This window comes from Macrobrachium rosenbergii, chromosome 6, assembly GCF_040412425.1.
Source record: "Macrobrachium rosenbergii isolate ZJJX-2024 chromosome 6, ASM4041242v1, whole genome shotgun sequence".
NCBI lineage: Eukaryota > Metazoa > Arthropoda > Malacostraca > Decapoda > Palaemonidae > Macrobrachium > Macrobrachium rosenbergii.
Window position 1 is genome coordinate 18,985,261 of NC_089746.1, and position 12,500 is coordinate 18,997,760.

Sequence of the window (12,500 nt, forward strand, 5' to 3'; positions counted from 1 at the left end):
ACATGTGTAAGATCTTTACACTTATGCATTTATGTATGATTATCTATTATACTCTAAACTCAGTTGTCGCAGGTGCTTTCAATTAAGTTTTCCTCTTAAAATACCTACAAACATACTTTCACACATACACAACCAAACATAATACATACAAACACACACACACACACATATATGCATGTATGTAGGTGTTTTTATTCATCTATAACCCTGTCTCCTTAGAAGGAGTATTGGTATATGTATTTTTACGTTTTTCCGTGGTTTTAGTTTGAAATATGCTCTGTGAGACAGGTAGCAACAATTTAAGGTAATTTAGCCTTGTGATTCTGACTATAAAACGTAAAAAAAGAGGAAAACAAAGGAGAATTTCATATGAGCATAGGGCTCTGGTTACTGAGGAAATATTACAAACACGTGGGCACATTTAAAGTAGTGTATTTACATAAATGACCTTAGTGGAAAGAGGAACTCAAGTAGATTGAATGAAACTGATTCCAGCCACAGTTCGAGAAGCTCCTCTGAAATGAGATATGCACATTATACAATGAAAATAGACAAAAGAATAATGAATTCGAAGCTGCACTGAGGGTGCCAAAGGAGTAATAAAGAATTAATACTGCCGATGCAAGAGGCGCACGGACATAACAAGGGAGATTTCTGGCTTTCTCTTTAAGAAAATATTACGAGACAAAAGCGTGACTGAAATGGGGCTCTTCCAGGGCACTTTACCTTAGCAGATTTTCAGGGCGCGTAGAGCAGTCCGTGGATGACTTGCGATTTCGAGGCGAAACGTGGTGAGATGCAAACATCCGTAAAGGGGCAAGGCGATGGGGACTCCTCGAAACTCCAAGCAATGGCGTGTGGGCTCGAGGAATACATCGAAGGGGCACGAGGAAAAGTATACTTTGAAAGGGCCACGTGGTTAGGATGCAAGGGCATCGATGGGGCCAGGTGTTGGGGACGTCTTCATTCCATATCTTCCAGCCCGCGTGTGTGTCGAGACCTCGTGGGCTTTTGCTTTTATCCTCCTATGGGGCAGGGGTGCGCCCAACACAGATGTTTGACTCATTGCACCTGCTGCCCAGGGGAGGTTTTGGCCTGTAGGAGAAACACCCAAGCCAGATTACTTTTGCCTCGAAGGAAAGATCTTTTATCAAAAATGGAGCGCCTTTAATCTTTTAAACCCTTGTTTTTAAGTAACAGATGGTCTATCGATCGGCCGGCTGGCAGTAAATGAAACACAACAGAACAACCAACCACAACAAAGGAGGGGGAGGCAATTTGGTTCTTGCTAATCATAATAGTATGTTATTGCTCTAATATATTTTTGCAATCTATCACAGGTATCGTGAGGCCGACATGGAGTAATCCAAAGGAAGAAGAGGAAAAGGAAACTTCGAACTGCGCAGTGCTGAGAAAATTAATTTCAGTGCGAGAATGTTCTCAGTCTTCAAGCTTTATCTTGACAGTAATAAGAGTAAGTAGTATGATGACATGTAACGTAAAAGCATAACTCTGAAAATCCTCAAAAGAAATTATTTACTTCTGGAGACTGTAAGTTACGCCTAGTAACAAAGTTCTCTAACCTCTACAGAAAATCGAGTAAAATACCCTCAGTGCTGGGTATTGATTTCCACCTCTCCTTCGAATTCTTCGTACGACCTTAATCCCATCTTCCTCAGTCTTAACAAATAAGCATTTTGGGAACAGAATCACCAAAACCGTAAAATCAAAAGTAAAGCATTTTCTTCTTACAAATAAACATCAGATCCACTGACTAACAGGCTACCCAGTTATTCGAATGGGCATAAAAATTTAAATAGATCAGTTATAAGTCCAGCAGAATAGAATAAAATTTTGAAATGAAAATTCAGATTTCAGTTGCCAGACTAATCAGGATAACATATTAATTAAAGATTAAAAACTGGGGCGATGATAAGTTTGAAAAACGGATTTAGAGGAATCTGGGAGATAATAAAAATAAACAGAATATTATGCAAGTGATGTCAGCATGGGGCCAATAATTAAAAGACAAATATATACACTTTGTGAAATAGAAAAGAGATATACACTTAATTATCACAGTGTCAACCATCAAAGTAGAATAAAAATGGTATATGGGCTATCAGAGGTATCACGATGTCACACAGCAAAGTTCCAGGAATCTTTCATTCTCTTTACAGCAAAACTGTAGAATGGCCTTTGTGACAGTATCAGTGTGTCCTTGCCATTGCATTTCGGACTTATGTTGCTGTTATTGTATGTCACTATTCATTTGTTTGTTAAGCTATCTATATTTATTTGTAGCTTTCATACTCTTTTCTATCTCCTCACATGGGGCAGACTATTCAGAGAAGGCCTGCTTAATGAGCCAATGGCTTTTTGTGTTTGTTCCATACGCAACTTTGCTCATTGCAGATAAAAGATTTTAAATAAAAAGAGAGAATTCACAATAGTCCCCACAAAAATGGAGCGGGATACAGTTAATATGCATTCCTGCACCCCAGCTTTTCTCTCTCTCTCTCTCTCTCTCTCTCTCTCTCTCTCTCTCTCTCTCTCTCTCTCTCTCTCTCTCTCTCTCTCTCTCTGGTTTGTTTGTTTCTCAGTCTCTACACAGTTTGCATCTTAAGCTTCCAGCATGTCTGTCACGAAGCGTGAATAAGTAACCTACGGGTCAAACCGAAACAGGTAATAATTGCCGCTATAGGAAGGCCGTCCCTCGCCCCAATTGCAGGCGAAATGGAGCGAAGATCAAAGGCCCCGTCTCTCTAATTACGATGCATTCGCCTGTGAGCCATGAAATGCATTATTCTGCTGATATTCATCCAAAGCTCGCAACACTCAGAGAGAGAGAGAGAGAGAGTACGGCTTGCCGTTGCTAGCCTGGCCGTTCTTCTTCTTGATTTCAGTGTGAGAATTCCTCGGACATAATACTAAAAAACAAATAGATACATATATACATACATACACACATATATAAATATATATATATATATATATGTATGTATATATATATATATATATATATATATATATATATATATATATATATATATATATATATATATATATATATATATATATATATATATATATATATATATATATAATTATGGAACATGTGCGCTTTAGAATTGAATTATGCGTTATTTCTAGAAGTAAATATAAGCCCGCATTGTGTAATCTACGTAAGATGCATCCATATACCCTCTGTATGTTTGTGAATGAGAGAGAGAGAGAGAGAGAAGAACACATTATTGATTAGAGAGGAGCCACTAATTAATCTGTTGGAACTTATTCAGTTGCTTTTAAGAAAGTAAACTATAAAGGCCATCAATAACTTGCTCAATAGAATTCAAAGCTTCATGTCAATATTTGTCCCAACTTAGAACTTCTGAAGTTTCTTATAGGTAGATGGATAGACAGGTACACAGATAAAGGGACACAGACAATATTACTGTTAAAGGCAAGCTATATATCCATATCATTTCATGCTCATAATGATAAACATATTTATCGGATACTACAATGGTACTTCAGTAAAAACTATCACTGTACGCTTGATACAAAGATGCGGATAAATTGTAATTATCAAAATCAAGCTTACGGTGTATGGTATGTACAAATCAGAATGCATCTACTGTAATAAACCTATGGTTTGCAATACATTCCACTTCTTTCAACTACCTCTGTATAATATAAACATTATTCCATGCTTAAACAGGGACTTTATCCCCAATTTTGTAAGCAAAAGCATTAATACTTGAGCTTGTAAAGTTATACTCCATTCCTGAACTACCAGTTTAAAAATGGTTATTAATATAAAGGGTTGTCATATGGTTTTTACACTAAATCGTCTACTTTGCCGTCGGTTATTATAACAAATCTGATACTCAGCTTGTTATTGATCGAGGAAGATATACCGAGGTCACCGGAATATCGTCATGGATTGTATTTTATAAAATTTTTAATTAATTTTCAGCCATTTTTTTCCGGTTAATACAGTTTTGTCGTCATAAGGATCACAATGTGCTATCGACATATGCAATGAAAAGATGAATTTTTTTGCACACCCTCATTAGTTTTTTAGTTCACTACAGTCATAAAATGTCACAGCATAACGTATCCTTGAATTAGTATCAGAGATAGGTATTCACTGAAACGAAAGCTCAGACATATTTTATTTAATATAAAAAAAAAAGTTTTATTCGTGGCCTGACGCTCATTGTAAGACAGATTTTTCACTTTTTCGCCTAAACTCTTCTTTCTCATCATCTTTTCCCACTTCTATGTGGGGTCGATGTTTCTGACAGCTTTCCTCCACCTTGCCCGGTCATAAACATCGTCCTCTGACAATTGTTTGCCTCTCAGATCTTCTTTAACAACATCCATCCGCCTTCGCTTCGGTCTTCTTCTCGCTCTCCCACCAGGCACCTCCGCCTGCATCACTCTCCTCCATAAGCGTCTCATCCCTTCTCACGGCCATACCGCTGTAGTCTTCTTTCCTGGTCTTCTTCGATAGTTCTACGACTTTAGCAGTTCCCCTTATTCTTTCATTCTTTCACATAAATTATCGTAAAGTAGCTATATCGTTAACCATCAGTCACTCATGCTGTTAGCTTTCAGAGCCCCACTGTGACCCTCTCATTCCCATCTATCCTAAGGGCTGCAGGAAAATTTCAGCAGAGGTCACGAGAGGCGATGTACTGAAGCCTCTCTGACATTCTTTGGTGTTAATTCACAGAAAGAGCAAAATATTTCCTTTTTCAAGTTAGACCCTACAGAAGCGAATATGCGTTCTATGATGCAACAGGTGTTAAAAATAAATGAGTGAAAGATTTTTGTTGCCGATGTATTGAGCGACAGAGCTGACATTTCGCCTACGTCGAGCAATTCCCAGAAATGAAAGAGAGAAATTAATCGTTGGAAGAGCCCTCGTATATTTGTGCAATATTAAAATGAGTTATTTATAGCACCCTTACTCATAATTCCTTTATCAAATTCACCTAAAAGTCCTTTGTGTACTTTTTTTGACAGAGTTTAATACCTGAGTTTCCATTGCATGATTCATCAACTTAAAGATTGAAAAATATCCATAAATAATTGGCAGGGATTCATTTTATGGACAAACTCATTGTTATGTGATTCATGATACTTTTTACACGAACTTTTAGAACACCTGATTTGTATATTAGAAAGAAACAAGGATTAAAACAATATTTATCCCAGTGGCTTTGCTATCAAACGTGAGAACTTTTCCCTTTAATCTAAGCGCTCACAGGATTTCGTGGCATTTTCTTTGTTACTGACCTTCCCGTGCAAGGTCGAGACCTTGTTTCTCTACGGCATATCCAGCAATCATCAACGAGTTACATGACGCAGATATGTAGGTCATGGATTATCTAAATTTACCAAGACACGAATAACCTCTTTCTGACACTCAGCCTTTAGATAAGAGACAGACAGAACTGGGGAAATACATTTTTATTGGTTATCAAAAAGACAGTTAGACAGATAGATAGATAGATAGATAGGTAGATAGATAGATAGATAGACAGATAGATAGACAGATAGACAGATAGGCAAACAGACAGATAGAGAGATAGCGTAATTTTTAGAAGACTCAAACATCTTTTCAAGAGCAACAAACCAACAACGTTGGGAGCATAGAGGCAAAAGAAAGTTATGGAATATAGAGAAGGCAATCTTCATATGAAGGTTGGCAGACTAACGTATTACGATCAAAAATAACGCATTTCCTTAACAAATAGTGAACATCTACTGAAATTTCCTTTAATAAATAAAGAATTAAAGTGGATTTCAGACAAAGGTTACATCAGCAAGGTTATCCTAAACAAAGACCTGTGGAAAGACGTAATTGCCATCATCATCCAGGTTTTCAGAGACGAAACTTATCCTTAATAACCTCCAAATGTATGGGACTCAATCAGCAATTATCTCTCAGTCTAGGGAACAAGGAGGTATCAAGAATAGCTTGAAATGACCATTCGTCAAGTAAGCCATGCTTTAGAGAAGTATATCTGTTTTGTAGTATGCACGTTAGAGCATCTCGTCTGAGGGAAAGAAGCTTTTTCAAGGCCCAGAAAAAGTGGTTGACTAAGAGGAAGCACATTCACTTTGGGGATTGATTTCTTCCAAAAGCACAGAGAGAGAGAGAGAGAGAGAGAGAGAGAGAGAGAGAGAGCAAATATTCCTGATAATGATGCCTCTTCCAATGACGAGAAAAAGAGGAACATGAAGAGAGAGAGAGAGAGAGCGCAAATATTCCTGATAATGATGTCTCTTCCAATGACGAGAAAAAGAGGAACATGAAGAGAGAGAGAGAGAGAGAGAGAGAGAGAGAGAGAGAGAGAGAGAGAGAGAGAGAGAGAGAGAGAGGTGGCCAATCAATATTTAGGCACCATAGCAGAAAGTCTGGCGCCGGGAGTCCTGTTGGTCGCCAAAATCCACCCTTCAACTCCTCTCTCTCTCTCTCTCTCTCTCTCTCTCTCTCTTTTTTTCACTAAATCAATGAGGAATCTATTATTAGTAACCTTGCGGACATATATGGAAAAATTATAATACTGCTTCATGTCTTACCGACCGTCCGTCTAAAAATGAAACTCTAAAAGTAATTTTTTCTTTTAAAGTGAATCTGTTCTACTCATGGAATCATAATAAAGCCACGACTCGACAATTTTTTTAAATGAATAAGTTGACGAATATAGTTATTGTCAAAATCATTCAGTAAAATTATCTGGGATCGTGGAAGCCTTTTATCTTTCATCCTTTCATGACACTGGAGATAATTTAACAGACAGATGGATTTCATTTCTTAAAAATGTTCGTACAAGATGAAAAATAAGAAATTAATTTAACTGATATGTAAAGTATTGCGTTTGCGAGCCAGGGCTTGCTCATATAAATATACAGTCCCAGTAACTGAAAAATCAATACATCGTTGGCCCTGTAAATTATTATAGTAGGATTAATAACGCGAGTTAGAAGCTTCCATTTAATGATAGATATTGGAGAAGGTCACTGCCTCAAGGTCTTTTTTAGCTCGCAGTTCAAATATAATTCATTAATAGTAGAAGGAGGCTATCTTCTAGAGTTACCTTCCACGTCAAGAAAGTAGATGTGAGCTGAAGAACGGCTTATAACCAGTCTGTCCTACGAAATGTCATTTAGTCAGGCGAGATAAGTATGTGTTTGGGTGATTACATTGAAATGTCAGATTTTGCAGGCATGTGACCCCTTGGAGACCTATTAAAGAGAAAAAGAGGAAGACCCGTTTCACAAACTTCACTTCATCGACAAGAGTCCTGAGAATGTCAAGAAAAAGCGATAAAGGCTCAGCAAATGGAAAGTCCGTGATGCTTCTGTGGACCTACACAGTATGTGATTAAGTGCCTGGTAATCAGCGGACTGTGGTGGGTTGCATCCAGGCTGTAAGAGGACGTGGGGACAGCAACTCACTCCCAAAAGATTTGCTGAGAACCGGAAGGTTAACGCCTGGGAAAAAATTATATGGTTGGAATGTATGTACAATTAACAAATTCGGATGAGCAAATGAAATTGTAAATTCGGTAGCCTACATATCATATCATACAGCATGTATGTAAAGAAATGACAACCACATATTCATATATGCTGACACATACATATAATTTATATGCATAAACAAAATAATGTATGCATATGTTTGACAGAGAGAGAGAGAGAAAGAGAAAGAGAGAGAGAGAGATGTTGGCTTGAAATTTTTTCCATAGGTCAAAAGGCTGTCTCAAGTTGTTTCGATTCCGGCATCGCATGGCAAACTGGAAAGGAAAAGCAGAAAATTATGTGTCTGGCCTTGAAATCTGGTTTTTATAATAATATCATTGCTTTCCATACAAATTCCCTAATGTTTAGAGATTCTTTATTCTTCTCGACTTATTTTTATGGAAAGTCACAACATTTTTCATGAGCACAAGAACTTTTAAGTAAAGATGTGAATGAAATAAAATAATTGAAGTTTATTATTATTATTATTATTATTATTATTATTATTATTATTATTATTATTATTATTAATATTAAATTTAGGCCCAAGGCCAGATACTGGGACCTATGAGGTTATTCAGCGCTGAAAAGGAAATTAAGAATGGAAAGGTTTGAAAGGTGTAACAGGAGGAAAACGTCGTAGTTGCACCAGAAAACAATTTGTTAGGCGAGGGTGGATAGCAAGCTGGAAGAGAGAATATGAATGGAGGTAGCTGAAGTAAACTAGCAAAGTTATTATAACTTTGTTGGGAACTTGTACCTTCGAGTACGGCAATACTTCAAAATCATTCATTCATACGTAACATATTCATAGATATATAAGCATCCAGATCTCTAAAAATCCAAAATTGACTTGCAAGTGACATCGCAACAAACATAAATACAAAAGCAAAACAAAGGCCAAAAAAAAAAAAAAAAATCTCGAAAACTTCCAAAAATCCGAAAGTGAGTTGCGGCAGCATCGCAATAAACTTTTATTTTCTCTTTTTACGGCCATTTATGTTCACACGCGCACTAGATAAATGGTCCCTCAACGCCCATTGATTAAGTTCCCACGTTCAGAATGGCTCTCGGAACCTGGGAGATTAGTTTTGGGAAGGTCCTACGTACCGAGGTTACGGGGGATATCTTCGAAGAGACGCACACTCACACGCACACGCACATACTCATAAGAAATTTACTCAGGATTATCATTGAAGCTGCACTGTACTTCTCATTATTAAACTTGTTTCCTTTAGAATTCCTTTAGAGGTTCTTTCTTGCTTACCCAGTTGAACTATGGAACAGTCTCCCTGAGGAACTTCAAAAGTCAAGCGAAGATGCAATGCATTACTACCCTAACGCGATTCCCCTTTTATTTTAATAATTTAGTTACGTTTCTGTCTATTTATTTATTTGATAGTCTATTTTTTCTTTTCTAATAACTGACCTCCTCTTTCTGTATTTTCCAGTACCTTCTGTTACTTCTTTCAAATGAACATATTCGTTAGAAGCTTGAATTTCAAGTCAGTGGCCCCTGTGGGCTTGTTCCATATGAATAGGGTTGATGATCTGAATGATTGTGTATAAATATCAAAGCTGTTGCATTATAATCCTCGTTAATAAGCTTTTTTTTTTTTATCTCACAGCGGTTCATCAAATCTCTCATTAACAAACTGATTTACTTTACACAACAAAGATACTCATTTGACTGTAACCTTACCAGTGTTATGTCAAATTTGCTCACTACTTAGACATCACTTGATACCATAGTGTTATTTTGTTAGTAATATATAACTCTACCACTATGCTTTAAATCAGGTACGATGTACGTACCCTTTAATTCCAGGAGAAGCAAGATGTCAAGTTGTCTCTCTTTACTTCTCTCTCTCTCTCTCTCTCTCTCTCTCTCTCTATCTATATATATATATATATATATATATATATATATATATATATATATATATATATATATATATATATATATATATATATATATCTTATTCAGAAGATGAACCCTATTCATATGGAACAAGCCCACAGGGGCCAGTGATTTGAAATACAACCTTCCAAAGAATGTGGTGCTCATTTTGGTGTTAAAAATTCATATATATATATATATATATATATATATATATATATATATATATATATATATATATATATATATATATATATATATATATATATATATATATATATGTGTGTGTGTGTGTGTGTGTGTGTATGAATTTTTCATGAACATTTCTTTATAGAGTATAAACGCAGATCGTTTACTTCCGAAGTTGATGAACTTAGTCGTGGCGACAGCAGTTAACATTCCTCAATCAGTTATTTTATCTTCATCCAGGAATTCGATCTCGTGTCTCTCTCTGGTTAGGATTGGCTGGGCACAACAAACTGCTGGGAGACTTAGTGTCTTTGCTTCAGAACTGTATGATAGATATTTAGATAGGTAGATAGATAAAAGATTTGTTCCCAAAGTAATGCCAAAACCTTCAAGTGCACACAAAATGTATAAATATGTATAAATATGCAGAAAATGGTAGATTAAGTAAATTGAAACAGAAAAAATTTTAAACATTTCAAAAACCATCAAATGCGAGAAACGTAACGAGAGAAGAAATATTTATTGAAATATAGTACCATGAAAAGACAAGAACAATGGAGAGGAAAGGTAGAAAACAAAAAATAAAATATCCACTAATTAAAGCAGGAGAAAATAACATTTCTTTCAGGGCAAGCGTCCTTATTAAGGGTACAGACGGGAATATATCCGAACACTTTCCTCAAACATATCTGGTATATTTTTTGTACTAATTGCCTTCAACAAAAGAGGGGGATTTCAACACTTCCAGGTCGTTAACGCTAATTGGCGTCGATTTCTTCTTTTCGCAATGAAAGAAAAACCCCCGAAACTATTGAAGACTTTAGACAATATTTTGCACGGGTTTCAAAACTTATTTTCCATCAAGATAAATGATATAGACATGATAAAAGTGAAATATCAGTGTTATATGCAGTATTAGCAATATGTCGAAACGGTTCTTTAAAGATGGCGTCGCCTTTTGACGAGGACCAGAAGATTAGGCTGGAAGTGTTGGCCGAACGCCATCATTCTCATTTGTTACTTGTGAAATCAGTTTGCGGATTAATAATTCTGTCTCTCTTTGGTGACAGAAATATCAAAGTAGTTTTCCAAGATATTCTGGGTTTTCTACAAGTGTTTCGTCGACAGAGAAAGCTATTTTTTGTGTCTTCAATATCCTCTGATACAGTTTTGATTAACTCGTTTGCAACTGATCATAACATTAAGCCTCTTACCAAACCTATACTCTACAGTCCTTCTGGCCATCACGGCATTTTCTTTTGTTTGCATGCAAAATTTCTTCCGTTTGCATTTTTCTTTGTGTTTCTTTTGTTTGCATGCAAAATTTCTTCCGTTTGCATGCAAAAGTTCTTCCGTTTGCATGCAAAAGTTCTTTCGTTTGCATGCAAAAGTTCTTCCGTTTGCATGCAAAAGTTCTTCCGTTTGCATGCAAAAGTTCTTTCGTTTGCATGCAAAAGTTCTTTCGTTTGTATTGTTTGCATGCAAAAGTTCTTCCGTTTGCATGCAAAAGTTCTTTCGTTTGCCAAAAGTTCTTCCGTTTGCATGCAAAAGTTCTTCCGTTTGCATGCAAAAGTTCTTTCGTTTGCATGCAAAAGTTCTTCCGTTTGCATGCAAAAGTTCTTCTGTTTGCATGCAAAAGTTCTTTCGTTTGCATGCAAAAGTTCTTCCGTTTGCATGCAAAAGTTCTTCCGTTTGCATGTAAAAGTTCTATCGTTTGCATGCAAAAGTTCTTTCGTTTGCATGCAAAAAGTTCTTCCGTTTGCATGCAAAAGTTCTTCCGTTTGCATGCAAAGTTCTTTCGTTTGCATGTTCTTTCGTTTGCATGCAAAAGTTCTTCCGTTTGCATGAAAAGTTCTTTCGTTGCACTTCTTCCGTTTGGTCAAAAGTTCTTTCGTTTACATGCAAAAATGTCGATTTTCGTTTGCACCGCTGACGACTTTCGCTAAAATTTTCTTTTTCTTAAAACTTTTAAATGTTTGGAGCGCGCTCTTGTTAAGCTGGTTTCTACTAAAGGTAACCCCATCCGGTACCGCCAATAAATATCAACCTAATGTTTTTCCTTTCTAGATAAAAAGCTCCCTGCTTACGGACTGACTCTTGTTTTTCGTTAGAGGATTTCTAGTTATTTTTCAAAATCATATCTGTCGTCATTGGTGACAGTGGGCATTTATCCCGAGCCTCATTTTTCGTAGAATCCTTATTATTAATTGATTCCTGAATTCCTTCAGGCACTTGTCACTGCCATTTACTTATATACTGATTATCAGTATTTACACAGGCTATTTTTTCCTTATCATTATTTCTTTAAATGTTTCATCGGAATATGGAGGCAAAACCATTTTGTCAGTTTTATTTTCCAGGATATTAGAGTTATATCTCCTCTGGGCGGCTTCTCCGATTATATGATTGGCATATCCGTCCATGATTGTAGTATTAATCCTGTATATGCGGTATACATCATCATCTGTTATATGACTCCTGTCCAATAAATAAGATTAATATCATCATCTCCGTGTATCTCAAGCTCTTTGTCATCCAAAGAACAAACGACAAAAATTGACTCTCCCGTCGATTCCATCGTGATATTTTGAAAGAGTCTGGGACTCTCTGCTTACCTCTGCATTCCCAGAATTCGATCATAAAAAGACTCGTTTATCCTTATCTGAAAAAGAAGCCATTACCTCTTATCTAATAGGGAAGTAAATTAGATTTTTTCCTGTAGACGATTCTTGCTCGAGAGAGAGAGAGAGAGAGAGAGAGAGAGAGAGAGAGAGAGAGAGAGAGAGAGAGAGAGAGAGAGAGAGAGAGTATTATGGTTTGTTACGCTTATGTGGATATTATGGAACAAGACTTTTTTAGGTCTTGAGTT

At 36.4% G+C, this 12,500-nt stretch overlaps 1 protein-coding gene across 1 annotated transcript in view; it reads left to right on the plus strand.

The window, feature by feature from the left end:
- Positions 1-12,500, plus strand: part of LOC136839263 (prostamide/prostaglandin F synthase-like) — a 117,526-nt gene that overhangs the window by 67,551 nt on the left and 37,475 nt on the right. Inside the window, exon 2 of the mRNA XM_067105059.1 lies at positions 1,341-1,474. The gene's annotated coding sequence lies outside the window, so the exon portion shown is untranslated. The remainder of the gene's footprint in view (positions 1-1,340; positions 1,475-12,500) is intronic.